This window comes from Macadamia integrifolia, unplaced genomic scaffold, assembly GCF_013358625.1.
Source record: "Macadamia integrifolia cultivar HAES 741 unplaced genomic scaffold, SCU_Mint_v3 scaffold448, whole genome shotgun sequence".
Taxonomy (NCBI): domain Eukaryota; kingdom Viridiplantae; phylum Streptophyta; class Magnoliopsida; order Proteales; family Proteaceae; genus Macadamia; species Macadamia integrifolia.
The window spans coordinates 146,461-161,622 of record NW_024870451.1 but is presented as its reverse complement, the minus strand read 5'-3'; the positions used below and the strand labels follow the sequence as shown (position 1 = coordinate 161,622).

The 15,162-nt window shown below is 34.7% G+C and overlaps 1 non-coding gene across 1 annotated transcript; it reads right to left on the bottom strand.

Annotated features, from left to right (window-relative positions):
* Window positions 1–1,861: 1,861 nt before the first annotated feature.
* LOC122068647 lies at window positions 1,862–1,968 on the bottom strand. Its single transcript, XR_006137215.1, has one exon. It is a non-coding gene; the product is annotated as a small nucleolar RNA R71 (small nucleolar RNA).
* Between the last annotated feature and the right edge of the window lie 13,194 nt (window positions 1,969–15,162).

Below are 15,162 nucleotides of genomic sequence, written 5' to 3'. Positions count from 1 at the left end.
GGTTTTTTTTTTTTTTTTAGTTACTCTATCTCTTTCTCTAACTCTAGTTCTAGATTTATGCTTTAAACACTTTGTAAGTTTTTTTTATTCAGTTAATGCAAGCACTTTTGTTTTTGATTCAGTCATTTATTTTTATTGTTTAAGCAATTCAAGTTGTAATTTTCAAGTTCTAGTTCTAGACTTAGTTCTAGGTGACAACAACAAGTTATGAAGCATGTCTTTCAAGTTCAATTTAATTTTTCTTCAGATTTGTTTTCTCTAGTACTAGAAATTTCAGATTTGGTTTATCCAAATCTAGTTTTTAGTACTGGTAGTATCTCAAATCGATCAAGTTTTCAGTTTAAGGGTTGAAGTTCAAGTAAGTAGGATTCTTTAGTAGTCTTCTCTCCCCCCTCTTATTCCCTCTTTTGACTACCATTTTCTTTTTAATTTAGGATTTTAATTTCAGTCATTACATTATTGCTATCCCTTTCTCCCAATGTTCATGGCTAGTGTATATGTTGGCTTTGCCCCTCCTAGCTATAGAACCATCAATTTATTGCTTTTATTTTAATTGTCTCCCTTTCCCTTAATTCAAGTACAGTAATCCTTGTAAGAGTGACTCTCTGGTCAAGTAGGGAAGCTCATATTATGATGCATCCCTCGGGCTAAGTAGAGAAACTTACTTGTGAGTCTCTCTCTAGCTTTATCCCTTTTCTTTTACTTTATTTTTATTTCAGTATTTTTTTTCCTTTATTATTGTTTTAATTACATGGGTTGTTTATTTTCAGTTATTTATTTATTTAATTTTAATTGTGTGGCTTACATCTTTAAATTCTTAGATGACGAATGATTAGGACATTATTTTAGATACATATGTTTAGGATTGTAATTAGAATTAGATCACAACCATTAATCAATTCACTTTCGCATTATTAAAAGAAAAAAAAATAAAGTGGATGCTCTCCCTGTGTTCGATAGTTACACTTATCCGTACGCTTGCGGTTACATTTTAAAATCTCAAACAAGTTTTTGGTATCATTACCGGGGAGACAATTCTATGTTATTTTTCGCTTTCTTTTGGTAAATCGGAGTGCTTTGTTTGCTTTGTTTGCTTTGTTTTGTTTTTTCTTTTCTTTTATTGAATTCCTAAGAAGAACAACTTGCAATAATAGTTGTATCGGTGGAGGTCACCATGCCTCACAGTATAATAAAGATAGGTTTCGCCCTATAGAAGTACCTCAGAAATTGACCTGAGCAACCTCGGATCTCTGCTGATAAGCTCCCAAAAAACCAAAAAAAAAATCAAAAAAATCAAAAAATCATTAAAAAAAAGTTTTTCTATCCATTCTTTTGTGCTTGTCTTACTTTAATTGTGGGTAGTTTTCTATTACATGAGTGTTAGTTAGGTGGGTACGTAATACTAAGAATCGGTTAGAAAGAATAGATCCAACAAGTAGTAACCCTATACGTCTGCTCTCTTTAAAACCTTTCAATATGAGAGACCAACATCAAAACCCTTCACCTAAATCTCTAAAAGATAGGTTCTACCCTACTAGAACAGCCCAACCTTCCTGCATAGTTCTACCATAAGCCTAGGGCAATAATTTTGAACTCAAATCTCAATACATCACTATGTTGCCCCACTTTCATGGGTTAACCTCTGAGGATGCATACCTATTTCTAAGGGAATTTGAAGAGGTATGTGTTCTATTAAGATCCAACAGCTTTCTGATGATGCAATTAAGCTTAGGTTTATCACTTTTGCATTAAAAATCAAGCTAATAAGTGGTTGTATAAGTTACCCAAAAATTCCATAACCTTATGGGAACAGTTCACAGTTATCTTCCTTAAGAAGTTTTTCCCAACTTATAAGACCAATAAGCTTAAAAATGATATCCTCTAGTTTAGGCAAAAGCCTAGTGAGTTCCTTTCCAAACTTGTGGAGAGATTCAAGGATCTATTCCAAGAATGCCCTCACCATAGCCTAGACTTATGGTATTTATGCCAAATAATTTATGAGGGTATTGATTACCCAACTAAACAAATGATAGAGTCTAGGTGGCCTGAAGGATTCACATTCTTTACAGATGAAGGAAAGGCATGGGGATTCTTACTTGATTTAGCTGACAAAACCCGTGAATGGGAATCAACCCAAGAGAGTGAAAGAACAATAGGAGAAAAAAGATATTTTGTGGATGGGATAGTAGCCAAGGAAGCCCATTTGGATAACCTAATTAAGAGAATTGAAGCTATTATTCCTAAAGAGCCATCATCAATCAATTTGGTTAAGGTTTGTGCTTGGTGCCAGTCCCCTGGACATGTCATAAAAGAATGCACCAACACCTCTGGGAGCACTTCTAATGATAGTGTTAATGCCTTATACCAGAATAATCCATATAGTAACACCTACAATCCAGGATAGAGAAATCACCCAAATTTCTCTTGGAATCAGGGCAACCAAGCAAGGCCTTCCAATTTCCATAATCAAGGTCAACCTGGACTCCAAAGGCCTCCCTTTGCACAACAATCTTTTTTTCAAAATACTTTTCTTAGGTCAAATGTAGAACCTCAAGCTAGTTTTCCTAGGGCCCCTCTCCTATCATCTTATCAGCAATCCCCTGGGTTTATCAACACTGGAGAGGCAAGTAGAATAAGTGACTTGAAAAAAATATGGCCCTCCTCATGACAAGCCATCAAAATCTTATGAGAGAACTCACTCAAGTTGTCTCAATTATGCGTGAGATGGAGAAAAGAACTTTACCCTGTCAACCAGAGCCTAACCCTAGGCATTTTCAACCTGTTAGTTTACAAACACCAACTAATGCGCCACTGAATATATTACAAGGTCAGACCCAACAAGGGCCCTCTAACCAATGTAATGTTGTTTATGCCCTTAGGAGTGGTAGAGAGTACTAACATAGCATTCCTAAATCTTCCCCATCTATTACTTCTGTTAACTCTCCTTTAGTTGAGGACACAAGTGTGCCTCTTATTCTAGGTTCGTTTGATGAACCTAAAGATTCTTTCGAAACTAAAAATGATTTAATTGAGGAAACCAAAAATGATTCTTCTAAAAAAGGCAAATCCCTAACAGTCCTTATGTTTATCTTATCCCATTTTATAATCGCTTGGTACACAAAAAGAAGACTGCTTCCATGGATAAAATTTTAGAAATCTTCAAAAAGGTAAAAGTGAACATCCCTCTTTTGGATGTCATATCCCAGAGCCCCACCTATGCAAAGGTACTGAAAAGATTTGTGTACTCACAAACGTATCACTAGTGTGCCCAAAAAGGCGTTCTTGGTAGGTAACATTAGTTCCATAATTATTCAGCCTATAGCAGCCAAGTATAAGGATCCAGGGAGCCCTACCATATCTTGTGTCATAAGCAACACCAATATTGAGCATGCCTTACTTGACCTTGGCGCAAGTGTGAATCTTTTACCTTACTATGTGTATAAGAAACTTGGATTGAGAGAATTGAAAGCCACTGAAACTACTCCTCAATTGGCAGATAGGTCTGTTAAGATTCCTAAAGGGATGGTTGAAGATGTCTTACTAAAGGTGGGGGAATTTATATTCCCTGTTGATTTCATTGTGTTAGATACCAAGTCCTTCTCAACCAAGGATGAGATCCCAATAATTCTAGGAAGACCATTCTTGGCTACCAGTAATGCATTAATCAACTACCAAAATGATTTTCTAAGATTATCTTTTGGTAACCAAACTGCTGAGTTTAACATGTTTAGGATAGGCAAGCAACCACATATGGAGGAAGAGATCAATATGCTATGAGGATTTTTTGGATTTTTCTGATGATTTAATTATCAACTTTGATATTGATTTTGATTCAGAATTCCAAGAGTGTATGGATGAGTTGGATGATGATAGTGAAAATTTCTTTTCTGAAGTTTTGAGTCTTCACACACCTATGGAGCCCTTAGGACCCCTTTCCAATTCCATTCCCAAACCTTCCATAGTTGAGCCCTCTAAGGTAGATCTTAAGGAGTTACCATCTAATTTAAGGCATGCTTTCCTAGGGCCTGACCAGACTCTTCCTGTAATAATTTCTTCAAATTTAACTTCTAGCCAGGAAGAGGAGTTACTTAAAGTGTTAAAAGATAATAAGGAAGCCCTAGGTTAGACCATGGCTGATATCAAGGGTATAAGCCCTTCTACTGTGTAACATCATATACATCTTATGGAGGATTCCAAACCATCCATGGAACCCCAAAGAAGAGCTAACTTAGTGATGACGGAAGCCATTAAGAAAGAGATCCTAAAGTGCTTGGATCATGAAATAATTTATCCTATTTCTGATAGCCAATGGGTAAGCCCAGTTCACGTAGTGCCTAAGAAGTCTAGTGTGATTGTAGTTCCAAATGTCAATAATGAACTAATTCCAACCCGTGTCCAATAAGGGTGGAGAGTGTGCATAGACTACAGGAAACTTAATGTGGCAACCTGGAATGACCACTTTCCATTGTCATTCATTGATCAGATGTTAGAGAGGTTAGATGGACATAAATACTATTGTTTTCTTGATGGATATTCTGGCTATAACCAGATCCCAATTGCTTTAGAGGACCAACATAAACCCATTTTTACATGTCCGTATGGAACATTTGCTTACAGGCATATGCCCTTTGGGCTTTGCAATGCCCCTGCTACATTCCAACGATGCATGATGAGCACATTTTCTAACATGATCGAAAAATTCTTAGAAGTATTTATGGATGATTTTTTAATTCATGGAAATTCTTATTCTGAATGTCTTCATCATCTTTCTCTAGTTTTGAAAAGGTGCATATCTAAGAATTTGGTTTTGATTTGGGAGAAATGTCATTTCATGGTTAAATCTGGTATTGTTTTAGGCCATGTAATATCCAAGGAGGGAATTAAGGTAGATAGAGCCAAAGTGGATTTAATTAATAATTTACCACCTCCTTAATCTGTTAAGGACGTCCGGTCTTTTCTAGGGCATACGGGCTTCTACAGAAGGTTTATTAATAATTTTAGTCAGTTAGCCCGACCTCTCACTTCATTATTTGCTAAAGATCAAACTTTTGAGTTTTCTAAAGAGTGCTTAGAATCCTTCAAACTTAAGAAGGAGTTGACCAATGCACCCATTATTCAACCACCTGTTTGGACTGAACCTTTTGAACTGATGTGTGATACTTCAGATTTTTTCATAAAAGTGGTTTTGGGTTAAAGGATTAATAAGTTGCCCACTGTCATTTACTATGCTAGTAGGACCTTAAATGATGCATAACTCAATTATACAACCACTGAAAAGGAATTTTTAGCAGTTGTGTTTGCATTAGAAAAGTTTCGGTCTTACTTAGTTGGTTCAAATGTGGTGGTATATACTGATCATTCTACTCTCAGATACTTAGTTCAGAAGAAGGATGCCAAAGCCCATCTCATTAGGCGGGTTTTACTTTTATAAGAGTTTAATTTAGAAATTAAGGATAAAAAAGGAGTTGAAAACCTAGTTGCAAACCATTTATCCCAGCTTCCCAATTCCTTGACTGTCGATTCTCCAATCAACGAGAACTTTCCAAATGAAAAATTATTTACAATATCCAGTGAACTATGGTTTGCTGACATTGTCAAGTTCTTAGTTTCAAGTATGACATCGAATCACTGGTCCACCCAAGATAAGTATAGATTTTATTCCCAAGTTAAGCACTTTTTCTGGGATGATCCTTATTTATTTAAGAAATGTTCGGATCAGATTATTCGACGATGTGTTCCTAATCATGAGCAATATTTTATTTTCTCTTTTTGTTATGATCATGCATATGGTGGATACTTTGGACCTAAGAAAACTGTTGCAAAGGTTCTCCAATGCGGATTTTAATGGCCCACTCTTTTTAGAGATGCTTTTGATTTTTACAAAGCTTGTCCTGCCTATCAGTCTTTTGGCCATATCAATAAGAGAAATATGATGCCCCTCAACCTTATTTTGATAGTTGAGATCTTTGATGTATGGGGCATCAATTTTATGAGACCATTCCCTAATTCCTTTGGGAATTTGTACATACTTTTGACCATTGATTATGTTTCTAAATAGATGGAGGTCATACCTTGTAAAACTAATGACCACAAAGTGGTGGTCCAGTTTCTAAAATAGAATATTTTTTTTCGCTTTGATGCACCACGTGCAATAATTAGTGATAGGGGTACTTATTTTTATAATCAGCCTTTTGAGGGCCTAATAAAAAAGTATGGGATCACCTATAAGTTATCTACCCCTCATCACCCCCAAACTAGTGGCCAAGTGGAGGTGTCTAATAGACAGATCAAACAAATCTTAGAGAAAATTATTAATCCCAACCATAAGGATTGGTCCCTTAGGCTCATTGATGCATTGTGGGCCCATCGGACTGCATTTAAGATCGACTTTAGTCAGTCTCCCTACCGTTTGGTGTATGGAAAAGCTTATCACTTACCAGTTGAGTTAGAGCATAAGGCCTTTTAGGCCATCAAGAAGCTCAACTTTGATTTGTCTGATGCGGAAACTCATCGTAGGCTCTAACTATCTGAGTTGGAGGAACTTAGGACTGAAGCCCATGAAAGTTCTAGAATTTACAAGGAAAAGACCAAAGCTTTCCATGATAAGTACATTCTACGTAAATCTTTTACAATTGGTGATAAGGTCTTATTGTATAACTCTTGATTACATCTTTTCCCTGGTAAGCTTAAATCCCGATGGGATGGCTCGTTTATTGTCCATAATGTACATCCCTATGGGGCTGTGGAGATTTTGAATCCAGGAACAGGGGTAATTTCGAAGGTTGATGGTCAGCGTTTGAAACTGTTCCTCGAGTTTCCTACTACTGTTAGTGAAGAGGTCATAGATCTCTATGAACCTCTTTACATTGATGACTAATTTTTAATCAAGTATGACCCCCTTGCATTGTCTTCATTTTTAATTTTTTCATGCATTGAGGACATTGTATGACTTAAGTGTGGGCGATGGAAACCAGTTTCTACTTTTTCCACTTTATTTTATTTGTTTTTCTTTTATTTTTTTTAACTTGCTAAAGGATCAAGTCCTACTTTGGCTTTTGGCTAATGATCATACCATTCGGTTGCTTCATTAATGTGCAAAATAAAAGTTTTGACTAAGGTACCCATTTTGAACGTATAAAAACTCTGTTGAGAAGAAAGAAACAACCCTGTGTCTTGAGATGAGACTTTCTTAAGAAACCCCTATTTTATGGTGTTGGACCATATTTAAGTTTGTGGGTTTCTTGAACTTTTGATTTGGAGTTGAGACATTCTTTTTAACTTGGCATGAGTTGACAAATGCACAATTTTAATGAAATGTAAAATATGGTATAAAGAAGAATAAGAGTTGAATTCCTTAGAACTAGACAAGTCAATGCGCCTCAGAAAGCGTGGTGTCTTGATCGAAATTCCTAGGGAGAAAACTTTTGAAAGAACTCTAGCATCACTGTCTTTGTGGGCATATGTAAAAAGCGAAGCTACATAGTAACTTGGGTGTCTGGTGCTTGCTCCACTATATCATTCAGGCCAAAATTAGTGGAGTAGAATAGAGTTTATTAAGCGAAAAAAAAAGAAGAAAAAATGTGCAAATATCATTAATGCTTGGTAATATGTTTTGGTAAAAAACACTCCAACGTCTTAGTCATTGGTTCTCTATTTCTTCACAAGTGGTTTTACCTTAAGATAAGGATATTTTGGAAGAGACGAGGTGAGTTCCAAATTCAAAAATATGCTAGTGCCTGGAATTGATAAAGGGTAATAAAAGTTTAAGTGTGGGGGTCCCTTGTATGAAAAATTATCTTTGCTCCGGATCGATATGAGCCTTACCTTTAGCCAAGGTTGGGATTTATTTATTATGAATTTTAGGTGTATATTCACTGTGAACACCCACGAGACACAACTCGTCCACTAGGGGTGGCCTAGGGGTTCAAAGGCTTGTTGCATATACTAAGTGCAACCGTGATTCCTACGAAAGTGAGTTAGGTTTTTTGTTTTTATTCTTTTTTTTTTTTTTTTTTTTTTTTTTTTTGCTCGATGACTAGTAAAGTCTAAGTATGGGAAAATTCTAATGAGCACATTTATGTGTGAAATCTAGGGTAATAAAACATGCATTTTATAAATTTAGAATAGAGCTACCTTGGGTTTTACTCTCTTTTTACAGATTTTGTATTTTAAAGACTTTAAACATTATCGAACGTCATATCTTTTCAATAATAACTATCTAGTGTAGTTTGTGAGCTATTGTGTGTAAAATTCCCTTGCTCACCAGCAGGTCTCAAGTTCGAATATTAAGGTTGTCTTTTTTTGGAGAATTTTGTTAAAGATTTCTTACTTTTTAGGTCTCAAGTTCGAATCTCATGGTTATCTTTTTTTGGAGAATTTTGTTGAAGATTTCTTACTTTTCACTCACTTAAAGCACTAAGGGTTTGGAGTGGATTTGCACATCAAATTAGAAGTAAGAAAAATCGTGGGAGGCGTTTCCTGCGTAAGAAGATGAAAAAAAAAAAAAAAGAGGAAAAATAAATCTTATCCAAATCTTCTCTATCATCTACATCATTACCAAAAGATTGTCCAAATCACACAAAGCAAGAAGGATAATCATCCCTAGAAGGGAGAAAAAGAAGAGACAAATAAATTAAAAACAAATAAAAAAAATAAGCAAAAAAAAAAATTATAGAAAATTTCTCCAAGTTTATTTCTCTCTTCTCTCTCCTTCACCTTAGCATTTTTTGTCTCAAAAAATCTCACTATCAATTGTGGGTTTCTCCCTTTTAAGAAAGAGAAATTTGTTACCCTACCTCCATTCCCTATAAATACAACTCATGTAAGAGGAGGGACAATTCATTCTTCTTCTAGGTTTTTTTTTTTTTAGTTGCTCTATCTCTTTCTCTAGTTTTCTCTTTTTCTAGCTCTAGTTCTAGGTTTGTGCTTTAAACACTTTTGTAAGTTATTTTTATTCAATTAATGCAAGCACTTTTATTTTTGATTTAGTCTTTTATTTTTATTGTTTAAGCAATTCAAGTTATAATTTTCAAGTTCTAATTCTAGGCTTAGTTCTAGGTGACAAGAACAAGCAATGAAGCATGTCATTCAAGTTCAATTTATTTCTTCTTCAGATTTATTTTCTCTAGTACTAAAAATTTCAGATTTGGTTTATTCCAGATCTGAGTTTTAGTACTGGTAGTATCTCAAATCGATCAAGTTTTCAGTTCAAGAGTTGAAGTTCAAGTAAGTAGGCTCCTTCAGTAGTCTTCTCCCCCCCCTCTCATTCTCTCTTCTGACTACCTTTTCTTTTTTAATTTAGGATTTTAATTTTAGTCGTTATATTATTGCTATCCCTTCCTCCCAAGGTTCGTGGCTAGTGTATGTGTTGACTTTGCCCCTCCTAGCCATAGAACCATCAATTTATTGCTTTTATTTTAATTGTCTCCTTTTTCCCTAAAGCCAAATAGAGTAAGTGACTCTCTTGTCAAGTAGGGAAGCTCATATTATGATGCATCCCTCGGGCTAAGTAGAGAAACTTACTTGTGAGTCTCTCTCTGGCTTTATTCCCTTTCTTTTACTTTATTTTTATTTCAGTATTTTTTTTCTTTATTATTTTTTTAATTGCATGAGTTGTTTATTTTCAGTTATTTATTTATTTAATTTTAATTGCATGGTTTGCATCTTTAAATTCTTAGATGACGAATGTTTAAGACGTTATTTTAGATACATATGTTTAAGATGGTAATTAGAATTAGATGACAACCATTAATCAGTTCACTTTTGTATTATTAAAAGAAATAAATAAATTAAGTGGTTGCTCTTCCTGTGTTCGACTCGTAGCTACACTAATCCGTACGCTTGCGGTTACATTTTAAAATCTCAAACACCTCTCCAAAAGGCTTGCACCCATCATGATCAATCCTATATATATGTTTAAGTTTTTTTTCCTCCCAAGCCAATGTCAAACTAAACTTTGTTAGTTCATTACAACTCTACAAGTGCTAAAGACTATTTGAAAAGGCACTTTTGAAGGAAAAAAAAAAAAATAAACAAATTCAAATAGACCATTTTGACACAAGTTTGAAAATTTAATTCTAACATTACTTAATTGTTTTGTTAGTCTTTGGTTAGAGTGTTAAAGTTTTGGTTATGTGATGTACATTTTATATTATTCTTGTTTTTTGTTCCTTGTTTTCATTTTACTTACCTCTACGGAGGATTATGTGAGGATTTAAATGATTGTACGATTGATATTCGTCATTCTAGATAAACTCTTATTAATTTTTATCTTGATAAAGACTTGAATAAAAATATTTTTTTTGTACAAACAATGGGATCCAAACATAACCATGGAAATATAAGATGCCCGGTAAAGAAAATATTTTGTAAATGCATATACAACTAGTGCTCAAAAAATTCTAGAGCAAGAAAAGAAGAATCCACAATTGTATAGATTTTTATGAATGTTGGTACAATTCGCATAAGAGATAAAGAGTCTATAGCTCTCCAACTAAAGATTATAGGAATTTATTTAAAGTTTTTCTCCATCAGTTGGACATTCACCATTCTATCTTAGGGTTCACATACCTCTATGAGGATCGGTGAATGAATTCCCATCGCAATGGTTGAAGGAAAAATCGACCCTTATTTGTTTTAAAGATTTGAAAGCAACTTCTATTGTTAATTCAAGAACAATGCCGAAGGAACTTGATTTTTTCACCAGGAAAAAAAATTATCTATATAACTAATTTTATTATTTTTTTAATTTAACAAATTAATTGACCGTTGAATGCTTCTCCTCACATGGACGTTTGCATTTTGTAAAGCATTCACTAAAAGAAAAGGTAAAGAGAAAAAGTATTTCAATATTTTATTTCATCTTCTTTATCCTTTTTGACCTTTTTCATTTTTTAGATTTTTATTAAACTTCTAAAAATAGAGGGGTCCTTTTCAAATCCGTTATAGTACTAAAGTAAAGATGTGGGGCGGGGCGGGGCGGGGCAAAAGATAAGGATAATGATACTTTTTTTTTGGTAAGGAGGATAATGATACTGTTATTAACAGGAATAATATAAGGTCCAATATGTCATCTCTACTATTCAACAATATTGTACTTTTCTTCTTTCTTTAGGGTACATCTCAAAGATAAAATTAATTGTAATATAAGAGAGAGCTCTAACTGGACTGGTACGGGGCCCAATGGATCATGCCCCATAGTATCCAAAAGGGAGTAGGGTGTTCATTTCACTGCCCATGTGTCTAAACGTAGGAGTTCATGATCAGATAACATTCTTTTCTCCTGTGATATAAAGTACTCAATCATCTCTCTCTCTCTCTCTCTCTCTCTCTCTCTCTCTCGCACACACGCATGCACACAAATAGCACTACTCAATTGCGCCCGCTACACCTTGACACAGTGTGCCGTGAAAAGACGCCCCAACTTCTCTAGTTGGATGCTTATGCATTACTTCAACTTGTCCAAGCGCGAGCACAGTGGCCACTCGACGAGGTAGCCTTTCTTTCGCACACACAAACGTGCATATATATATATATATATATAAGCTCGTCACAAAACCCATTTTAACTGTCTTGCCACATGGCAATCTTAAAAAATGGAAAAATATGGTTTACATGTTTTTCCAATATTTAGACTAATCAACCTGTGTTTGGTAACATTCCAAGAAGTCATGCCAAAGGTAGCCTAGTTTTCCACCCATGATCTTAAACATCTAGACCCAATGTAGATTTAACTTATATTTGTTATCTTATGATCAATCTCCTCCCCCCGAAGATCTCAATTCTAAATCTTGATTCAAGAGAATGAACCATATAACTATGCTTCGTAAGTGTTTCAATCATTAGTGAAGATTTTGAAATTAAAGTTACGATTGATATAATTTTTTAAAAGGTATTATTGACTTGGAATGCATACCAAAGGCAACACCATATGTTGTTATATTGTTATAGTGGCTTCACAATTATTTGAGAAAGTCCATTCCTTGTGGGATTGTTTGAGTGATAAAAACTGTTTTATAAAATGAGGAAAACCCATACTTGGTGGGTCATTTGATTGGTACAAGCTGAAAATAGGTTCTAGTTTGAGTCTCCTAAGCTGCAAACATAGCATGGAAATTTCTTGACCACTTGATATCGATCCATTGATTCAATTCAACGTATAAAAAGTAATAAAACAAAATTAGTAAAATTATTTAAATTCATCCAATCCATGCCCATCCTGATCAATATCAATTAAAACCAATCTCAATCCAAGAACCGATGCCTTAAACCATGCTTGGAATAGACTTTGAGTTTTCATCAAAAAAACAAAGAATAGACTTTGAGTTTGACTCTCTTGGGCCGCTGGATACCACAAAGCTGTAAAAATAAGGGGCAAGATTACACTTGTCTTAATCTTGTGGGTACCCACTTAAATTCAAGAAAAATAAGTTTGATGTGTTTAAGGCATAAGGCATAAGGCATAAGGCATAAGGCATAAGGCATAAGGCATAAGGCATAAGGCATTAGGCATCAACAATATTTAGGCAGTCTTGCAAGGATGCAAAGCAGCTTTGACGTATGACCAACCTTACAAAGAAACCGCCCTTCTCTCCATTATGGAACCTTTAATGTTTAGTTTGCCTCGGTTGCTGGCTTTGGTGGATCTCAAAGGACCCCACCTTATTTCTCTTTTAGAAAAATATTTCTACTTTTGGGTCAAAATCTTCCATTATAAAAAGAAAAAAAATATAATTTTTGAGGTCAAATCGTTTGCCACTTTGCCTCATATTTTATTCTTTTATATATATATATATATATATTTATTTATTTATTTATTTATTTATTTATTTATTTAATGATGATGGATCATGGGTGCCTCATATTTAATGGTCATTCAGTAGATTTAATACCGATACTAAGATACTTTTAGGAGTGTTGTCTATGGGGTGTGTGGCCTTGGCATGAGACCAGGGGGAGGGGGAGTGAAATGATTAGCATGCCCCTCTTTGTAAATGTTTATGCATGAACACTAGAGTAGGCTATGCATCCCACAAAGAACATTTTTTTCATAATTTAAAATAAAAAAAAAAAATTGATGTGATCAAGTTTCTATCAGGATCTGGTTATGTGGGCCCTTCTAGATCAAGGTTTCTATGACCACTCCAAGCTAGGATACATAGTTTCTAAAACTTAAGTTCCAATTCAATGGGAACTGGTACACAGATCCTGTTTCACCGTTCAACGTTTTACTCACATGGAGATGGAAATCATGTCTAAGACAATATATAGAGTCCAATTAATTTCTTAGCCGATGTAAACTCCTTTGGCTTCATTGGTTTGAAACGGGGTTTTAGGTAGATCAGCCAAAGCCAATTTCCTTTTTTTTTTTTTTTTTTTTTTTTTTTCATTAGGTGATTCTAGTTAAACCGAATTTGAATGGAGTAAGAACCGAATGAAAACTAAATACATAAAATAGAATATGAACCGATTCGGTTCGGTTTTAGTTGGTATATACTGTATCCTTAAAATAATAAAAAAAAAAAAAAAAAAAAAAAAAAAAATGAACTAATTGACACCTTTAGTATTATCGGGTGGGGGTGGGGGAGTTTGAAGTCAATAGAACAAAACATATGCTCTTTTTCCTAGAAAAATTATACACACTATAAGTGGTACACCCTCTCACACTTTCTTTTTGTGACTATGGATCCCACTATGTACCAATAAAGAGACGTTCCCTCCCATCCAGTCATTCCAATACATGCAGATCCACAATGTGTAAATCTCCCCTATCCACCCACCCACCCATCCTACCCTACCCTACCCTACCCTACCTTACCTTATTTATTTTTTTTTCTTAATACTATTAATAACTATATTTCCATATACGGTGGGTAGAAATATAGTTAGAAATCCAAGTCCCTTGCCCCTTCTTCTTCAGTCCAAAATGGAGAAAGATAATAATAAAGAAGATTGGTGAAAAGAATCTCTTCACCCATTTCTTCAAAAACCACTTTACACAATACCTCACAAATTGTTTGCATACTAATGCACGTGGGTGTTATAACAGGTGTTCTTATTTGTCTCTATGTTCTCAATGGTGGTGATTTTTTTTGAAACTCAAAATTCACCCCAAATTTAAGATGTTCTTTTGGAGATTGGCTATGGATGGACTCCCCTCTAAAGAGACTTTGCACAAATGGATGGATTTAGACATCACTTGTGACCTTTGTCACAGGGAACAGAAAAACACTCAACATGTTTTTCTTACCTGTGATTTCTCGAAAAGGATCTCGGCAATGGGCCCCTTGGGTTTAAGAATAGAGTTCTTCCGGTTTTCATATTTCAATGCTTTAATAATGTATTTCTTTAATTTGGGTACTATTCCTAGGGCTGACTTAGGCAGGTTCTTTATAGGTTTTATCATGACATGTTATTTTCTATGAAAGCATAGGAACATGGTTTCTATAACTTCGAAATCCCCAGACCCTATTCTTGTAATAAACTAGGTACACAAATGGTTTTTTTACACTTGGGTATACCTCCTAATGCTCATCCAATGATTGTTAGGGAACCAATACCTCCCAGTATATCTCAGCAAATTTTTTTACATGAACACATTTTATTAGTAACTACAATGTCAAATTGGTCTCTTAACATATCAGGATGGGCAACTGCTCTTTGTACTCAAAACATTTGCCTATTTTTAATTGCCAACTTTGCAATGCCAAGAGAGGCTTTTGAGGCAGCAGCCTAGGGAGTATTATATGATGTAAGAGAATCTGTAAAGCAGGGACGGGACGTGGATAGAATATGGACTGATTTGGAAGAACTTGAACATCTAATGAAACCTAACCATTTTTTGAAGTGGCCATGGACCACAATATCAAGTAGAATTGAACTAGACAGTTACCTCTCTAAACCGATCTTTTGTGTGAAAAATGATGGCCTTGTTCAACTTGTTATGATGTTTGCATATAAGGCTATGGGTAGTAGAACTAGGATCTCATATGGGAACTTTATCTTTTAGCAATTTGATCAATCTGTAATGTTCTTGTTTTGCTCGAATAAAAAAAAAAAATATATATATATATATATATTCAACCAAAACTTTGTACCAATCCAATCACCTCATTTGACAACCGGATTGGAAACTTTTTCTGTCTATCTAGTTGTCTATTCGTA